We start from the raw sequence: 8,247 nt of genomic DNA on the forward strand, positions 1-8,247 counted from the left end.
TTGCAGTCCAATGGACTCTCAAGAGTCTTCTCCAAGACCACAGTTCAAAACATTCAATTCTTTGGTGCTCAGCTTTCTTTATAGTTCAACTCTCACATCCATACATGACTACTGGAAAAACCATAGCATTGACTAGATGCTCTTTGTTGGCAAAGTAATGTATCTGCTTTTTAATATGCTGTCTAGGTTGGTCATAGCTTTTCTTCCAAGGGGCAAGCATCTTTTAATTTCATGGCTTAGTCACCATCTGTAGTTATTTTGGAGCCGAAGAAAATAAAAGTCTCTGACTGTTTCCATTGTTTTCCCATCTATTTGCCATGAAGTGATGGGACCAGATGCCATGATCTTAGTTTTCTGAATGTCGAGCTTTAAGCCAATTTTTATTTGAAAGAAGGAATGACAGTGGAAGAGCTATAAAACTTAGAGAAACAAGGAATTACTTTTAAAAAATCTTACATTAGTAAAGTGACATCCAGTGTGCAAAACAGGCTTATGGATTTTAACCTAAGAGAATAGGAAATAGTGATATTGTTTCAGGTCCACTGAGCAAATAACCTTTAAGAAACTACCACTTGCTTAGTTTTAGTTTTGCATCAAAGATAAACATCCACAAATAACAGGAAAGGTTATTAAAAATATTACTCCTAATATGTGTGGTCCTTTTTATTTTCATAGATTTCAATCAAAATAATGGATTCGGTGCAAAAGCAAACATAAAATCCAGTGAGACAGACAAGGAAAAGACTTGCAAAAATATAATAATGAAAAAACTTCCACTGTTGCCACTATAGAGTTTATTTGGAGAAATAGTTATTTTTCATATAAAAATCATGGGTTATTAACATTATTCTAAATAAATTAGTTGAAAATGTTTATACTGTTATTTCTACTACGGGAAATAGCGATAGAAGTAACTACATAAACAAAATTATCCTTGGGGTCCTCACTAATTTGCAGGACTGTATAAATATCCTGACCAAAATGTTCTGAAAATCTCTGACTACACAGTCGCTGGGCCAGGACTCGGGGAGAGTGTGACTGCAGAGGTCTCCGTGCAGGAGAGGAGGGATCAGGGCAAAGTCCCAGGTACCGGATCTGGTTCTCAGGATCTCAGGTTCTCAGAGTCAAGGGCCTTGTTTGGGGCAGGGACTGTGTTGGGGATCCCTAGTCTCCTCGAGTTTCACTTTCTCTTCGCAAACTGTGTTGTGCCTTTCTGCCAGGACACTCGTGTCGCGGCCCTAGTTCTCACTTCCATTGGGTGTCTGGTTTCTAGAAGCCAATCAGCGGCCCCAAGGTTCCAGGTTATAGTCTCCACCGATACCCCACCCCCACCCCCACCCCCACCCCCACCCTCCGCCGGGACTCAGCTTCTCCCCAGACCCCAGGGATACGGGTCATGGGGCCGCGAACCCTCCTCCTGCTGCTCTCGGGGGTCCTGGTACTATCCGAGACCTGGGCCGGTGAGTGCGGGGTCGGGAGGGAACGGCCTCTGCGCGGAGGGCCGAGGGGACTGCCCAGGACTCGGGGCGGGGGTAGTGGGAGTGGGGCAGGATCCCCAGAGAGGAGACACGCCGCAGCCCTCGCCCAGACCCGTCCTCTCCCACCTGGTCCCGTCCCGTCCCTCCCCTGCTCCCCGCCCCTCTTTCTCTCCCCCAACAAGTCCCGGTCCTTCTCCGACCTTTTCGGTCTCACGTGCCCCTAGCCCCCTCCCCACTCCCGGCCTCATCACCTCTGACCCAGGACCCGCTCCAGGAGGAACATCGGGCCGGGTCTCACCCCTCCCCGCCCCCAGGCTCCCACTCCCTGAGCTATTTCTGCACCTGCGTGTCCCGGCCCGGCCTCGGGGAGCCGCGTTTCTTGGCCGTCGGCTACGTGGACGGCACACAGTTGGCGCGGTTCGACAGCGACGCCGCGAATCCGAGAATGGAGCCGCGGGCGCCTTGGATGGAGCAGGATGTGCTGGAATATTGGGAAGAGATGACACGAGATGCCAAGAAAGCTCAACAGAGAATGCGGTTAGCCTTGAACAACTTGCGCGGCTACTACAACCAGAGCGAGGCCGGTGAGCGACGCGGGCCCGGGTCCAGGTCACGACCCCCATCCCCAGGGACCGGCTGGTGTCGCCCCGAATCTCTGGGTCCGAGGGTCACCCCGACATTGCGGGACCCTCACCGCCCCCCGATTCGGGAGGAGGCGGGGGCGGGGCGCGGGAGACTTTACCCGGTTTCTTTATCAGTTTGGATTTAATCACGGCGGATGGTTGGGGCGGGTCAGGGTCTCACACCCTCCAGTTTGTGTTTGGCTGCGACGTGGGGCTGGACGGGCGCCTCCTCCGCGGGATCTGGCGGACCGCCTATGACGGTGCGGATTACCTCGCCTGAACGAAGACCTGCGCTCCTGGACCGCGGCGAACACGGTGGCTCAGATCACCAAGCGCAAGTGGGAAATCTCCGGGGAGGCAGAGTTCCAACGGAACTACCTGGAGGTCAAGTGCGTGCAGTGGCTCCTCAGACACCTGGAGACAGGAAAGGACACGCTGCTGCGCGCAGGTATGAGGGGCACCGGGCCTCCCTGATTTCCTCTCAGGCTGGAGTCAGCTTTCCACGAGGAGAGGAAAATGGGCTCCTTCTGGGAGCACCGCCCCAACTTCTTGTCTGGAAAGGGCTAATCCCCCCAGGTTTTCATATTCTATAGAAGACAGTGACACACCAGTGGCCCCATTTCTCTGAAGGACAGTTAAAGCAGTCAGTGTTTTTGGATAAGAAACAGAAAACCATCCCTGAAATAACTGGTCAGCAGTGCCCTTTGACCCTGACTGCCATCTTGTGAATCATGAGTTTCTCTCTCAAGGACGGTTCTCACTCTGAGACCATCTTAGGAGGCCAGACTCCTGCTTTTCTGAGACATTCAGCCTCCACCCAAATCAGGACCATTACTCTGTCATTTCCCCTTCCATGGAGTCTCCTACCTTGGCACTCACCCTGACTCCAGAACTTTGCAAGAGCTAGAAGTTTTTCCCAGACCCGGGAGTCCAGGCTGGTGTCTGGTGTTTGTGCTGCTTCTTTTCAAACCCATTAGCTCATCCATTCTCAGCATGGTCACGTGGTTCTGCTTCAGTGGCCCAAGGAATGTGAATTTTCTGATTCTTCCTCTTCAGACCATCCAAAGACACTTGTGGCCCATCACCGCATCTCTGACCATGAGGTCACCCTGAGGTGCTGGGCCCTGGGCTTCTACCCTGAGGAGATCTCACTGACCTGGCAGCACAATGGGGAGGACCAGACCCAGGACATGGAGCTTGTGGAGACCAGGCCTTCAGGGGATGGAACCTTCCAGAAGTGGGAGGCCCTGGTGGTGCCTTCTGGAGAGGAGCAGAGATACACTTGCCGTGTGCAGCATGAGGGGCTTGAGGAGCCCCTTACTCTGAGATGGGGTAAGGAGGGGGTCGGAATGGAGCTTCCTCTCAGATAAGGCAGAAGCCCTTCTGGACACGATCAGCGAGGTCAGGACTGAAGCCTGAAGTCTGGGCCCCTTCCTTTTCTTCCACAGAACCTCCTCAGCCCTCCATCCCCATCATGGGCATGATTGTTGGCCTGATTCTCCTCATGGTCACTAGAGCTGTGATTTGGAGGAAGAAGCACTCAGGTAGGGAAAGGAGGGAGGGATCTGAGTTTTCTTGTCTCACTGGGTGGGTTTCTGGCCCAGGTGCAAGTTTGCCTGCCTTATTACTGGAAAGTACCCTCCACACACTTGTGGAATCTGAGCTGATGCTAAAACTGACTCTTTTGTAAAGTACATGTGAAAATGAAAGACACATTTTTCATCTTCATCATTCCAGTGGGGGCCTGTTTCTCAGCATTTGAAGGTCAGGACGGAATGTCTCTGCCAAGACATGTCCTCCAGGACAGCTGGTCCAGTCCCCCCACGTCTCCTTCCTTCATGTTCCTGAGCCTGTCCTGGATTTTTGGTCACAGTTCTGAAAAGTTCTTTGTTGTCCAGGACTAGGGAGTTCTAGGGTCTCACGACTCAGTCTGTCCCTGGTCGCTCACGTGATACTTTCTTCTCACAGGTGAAAAAGGAAGGGGCTACACCCAGGTTGCAAGTAAGTACGGAGGGAATGATTCCTGAGACCCTTGTGCGGGTGCAGACAGGAGGCCATGCGGGACTCACCCTCCTCACAGTGCCTTCTCCAGTTTCTCTCCTGTGGGTTCTGACCACGTCCTGGTTTTGTTCTCCCCCAGGCAGTGACAGTCCCTAGGGCTCTGACGTGTCTCTCACAGTTCCTAAAGGTGAGACACTGGGGCGTCTAGATTGGGAGAGGAGTTGGGGCAGAGGGGACACACTGGGTGGCGGGGGTCTCTGAGTGGGACATGTGAGCGTGTGGGGGGCTGTGGAGAATGTCAGCCCTTACATGACTGACTGAACTGCTTCCTGATTCTTTTGTCTCACACTGTGAGACAGCTGCCTTGTGGGGACTGAGTGATACTCGGTCCACTTTGTGACGTCAGATCCCCGGACCCCTCTTTCTGCAGCTGCGTGTGAATGTGTCTTTGCTCCTATTAGCGTAACGTGATGAGGTGGGGAAACTGCAGACCTCTTCCAATCCAAACTCCTGGATTTAAAAAGTGCTGCCTAATACTCACAGCAGGAGGAATATGTGACCTGTCCGCCTGGGCTGTTTTCTGAAGAGAAAATATCGTTATGTGTAGAGTGCAGACCAGTCGGTGTGGGAGGGAGGGCTGATCAGCTCTTGGGAAAGCACAGGCAGCACTGATATCAGTGTGAGTGGATGAGGTGCTGTAGCTGCTGCAAGAGAGCAAGTGGTCTGAGTCCACATTAATGAAGATAGAATGCAGCGGCGTCTACACTGATCATTCCTTCATCTGGTATTTGTTGTGTGTCTGATAGATGATGCTGTATTTTTGCATCTGTGAAACCTCCGTGAACTAACAACAGACACCCTTTGTTGGCCTCGTGCAGTGTGTTCTGGTGAGGGGGGCAGAGTGAGCCTAATAAGTGAGGGAGGTGTCTGCCTAGAGATTGGCAAGTGCTCTGAGGAAGGTGACCCAGAGTATAAGTGTGTGGGTACAGGGAATGTGGCTGTTTTACTAGAGTGGTCAGTGTAGGCCTCGTTGAGGAGATGATATTTGAGTAAAGATGTGAAGGACATGAAAGAATGTCCAGAAGCATGTCTGGGGGTAGTTCTCTCCAGGCAGAGGAGCCTCCAGTGCAAATACAGGAGGGCAGGAGAGTGTGTGTGTTCAAGGAAGAGCCAGGAGGCAGGTGTGGCTGGAGGAGCGAGGAATTGACATGAGATCTGGTGTCTGGCCAGATCATGTGGGCCTCCAGCATATTAGAAGGTGTCTTATGTCTGTGAAAGATGTGCACTCATAAGATGGTTTGACTAGAAGATGACCTGGTATGACTGCTCGTTAGAAGCATCAGTCTAACTGCTGAGCAGAATCAGGTGAAGGGTGAGTGATGCAGTGGAGGAGCCTGTAGGATTAGTGCGGTGTCCAGGGTGGGGATGCTGGTGCTCCCCTGGACCCGCATTAGATCTAGACAGTGGGATTGGAGCCTGAGAATCTGCATTTGTAATAAGGTTGGTGCTGATGCTGCTGGTCTTCAGATCATATTTTTAGTAGCAAGAATGATCATAGACCAGGATTCCCACATGCTGTGTATCAGCCTCACATACAGAGGTTGTTAAAGAAGCAATCCTTGGTCTTGTCCTAATACTTTGAGAAGGTGGTTCTGGGGAGAGGCTGTGCATTTCGTAAGAAGCCCCACAAGCAATTCAATGATCAGCCAATTTGGGAACCCCTGAGGTATATGACATCGAGTGGCCAGAGAGGAGTCTTAAATCCACATTTAAAAGCATTTTTTTCTTCAGAAAGAAAAGGGAATTTATATTGACAATTCATATTGTCAATTATGAGGTGTGATGTTGAGAAATAATGTAGTTCTTATTCCACCTGAAGACTTAGGCAGTGGTTCACAGTTCAGCGTAATGAAATCCTTGCTCTCTGAAACTATTCTCCAGGTTGAGTTCTCCTAACTTATTCTTGGAGCTAACAATGGGGTCCAAATAAAGTTAGACATACAGTACTATATATATATGGCTCCACGGGGACAGGATCCACAGTGTCCACTCGAGGCCAGGTCCCACAAAGGAAGTTTTGGCCCTGCTGGGGCACACCGTCACTCCTCACACAGTGAGCCCCTTGTGCTGGGCATGGACCCCGCGCTGAGGACGGCCATCACTGAGGCTCCCGACAACTGGAGGTGGTGTGACTCCCACTCTCGACACCCTTGTCAGATGCATCCTGCATAGTTCCAGCTTCTCTGTGTCACAACGTCCTGAGTAGAGTCTGGCATGTGATCACCTGAGTGCTGGGACCTCAGCATCATGCTGTGTGCTCTGGCAAGAATATGTGGGAAAGTGGGTTTTCTTCTTTAATGGAGGAAGGTGGTCTCTGCCTCCTACCAAGACTCTTTCAGTGTGGAATTCTCCTAATGTGGAAATGCTCCTAATCAGGTGAGGGGGAGAGAGGGATGGACAAGAATGTCAAATTTCAATTGTTAGAGCAAAGATCTGGAACTGGAACTTGACCTGGTACAATGCAGGCACTCGGGTTTGGCTGAAAGAACAAGCGACTGATAAATGCCATCCGGGGTAGACATCTGCTTGCTTACTTGTTTGTTTGTTTTGTTTTCATTGGAGTGTATTTGATTTACAATGCTGTGTCACTTTCTGCTGTACAATACAGTGAATCAGCTCGAAATATATTCAGTCTTTTCTAGATTCTTTCCCCATGTACACCATTAGAGAGTGCTGCGTAGAGTTCCCTGTGCTATGCAGTATCCACAGCACTTTAAAGTGCTGCCCAGATGGTGGTGGAGGGAGATTCTAGGAGGATGGCTCTGCTCCAGATGCAGAAGAATCCAGACCAGGTGGGAGCTCGTCAGCAGGGTCCAGGATGACATTTCCAAAAAAGGAAAAACTGATGGAATATCCAAAGTATCTACACTTCTTGAATCATTCATGCAAACAGGGGAATCATTAGAGCTGAATTCCTGAGAGCTTCATAGAACATAATCAGCAAAAACAAAGCCTCATCAAGAGGCTCTTCAGTTCTTCCCTTTCTGCCATTAAAGTGGTATCATGTTCTTATCTGAGGTTGTTGATATTGATTTCGCCTGGCAATCTTGATTCCAACTTGTGATTCATCCAGCCTGGCATTTTGCCTGATGTATTCTGCATATCAGTTAAATAAGCAGGGTGCAATGTACAGCCTTATTATCCTCCTTTCCCAATTTTAAACCAGTCCGTAGTTCCGTGTCTGGTTCTACCTGTTGCTTCTTGACCTGCATACAGGTTTTCAGGAGACAAGTAAGGTGGTCTGGTATTCCCATCTCCTTAAGACCATTCAACAGTTTGTTGTGATCCACACAGTCAAAGGCTTAAGCATAGTCAATGGAGCAGAAGTAAGTGTTTTTCTGGAATTCCCGGGTTTCTCTGTGATCCAACAAATGCTGGCAATTTGATCTCTGGTTCCTCTGCCTTTTCTAAACCCAGCTTGTACATCTGGAAGTTCTCAATTCACATACTGCTGACACCTAGCTTGAAGAATTTTGAGCATAATTTTGCTAGCATGTGAAATGAGTACAATTGTACAGTAGTTTAAACATTCTTTGCCATTGCCCTTCTTAGGGATTGGAATGAAAACTGACCTTTTCCAGTCCTTTGGTTCACTTCACTTTCTCATATGTAGAAAAGCATTAAATCCTTTCACGGTAAAATCAGCTCCTTGTGACTAGCAGAAAACCTTTGGAAGACAAGTACTTGATTGCACTGAACTCCCCCCTTCACCAAAATCATATATACTGACCTTCCCTCCGTACCTCTGTGGAGCCGTTTCTCAGAGCTATCTGAGGTGCTGTCTCCCAGGTTGCAGTCCTCATTTTGCCCCAAATAAAACTTAACTCACATCTTAAGTTGAGCATCTTTTTTCTTGACAAGTGTAGTAGGGAAAATAAAAAGCTGAATGAACTAAGTATGATCAATATGTAAATAAAGTGGGAGCTGAAGGAATGGGAAGAGTGAAAGCAATGACTATCAACTATTGCATCAGCCACTGTGTGATGCGGCAGACAGTGGCTGTGACAGAAAAATCAAGCAGCAGTTCTAACAAGGGATCATGTTAGAGATTTGGAAATAAAAGCCGAAAGAATCAGCTAAAAAGT

General features: G+C 49.3%; 1 pseudogene; it reads left to right on the forward strand.

The window, feature by feature from the left end:
• Positions 1 to 1,339: 1,339 nt before the first annotated feature.
• On the forward strand, positions 1,340 to 7,998 carry LOC139178993 (BOLA class I histocompatibility antigen, alpha chain BL3-7-like; annotated as a pseudogene).
• Positions 7,999 to 8,247: the final 249 nt, after the last annotated feature.

Source organism: Bos indicus, chromosome 23, assembly GCF_029378745.1.
Source record: "Bos indicus isolate NIAB-ARS_2022 breed Sahiwal x Tharparkar chromosome 23, NIAB-ARS_B.indTharparkar_mat_pri_1.0, whole genome shotgun sequence".
In the NCBI taxonomy this organism is placed as follows: Eukaryota; Metazoa; Chordata; class Mammalia; order Artiodactyla; family Bovidae; genus Bos; species Bos indicus.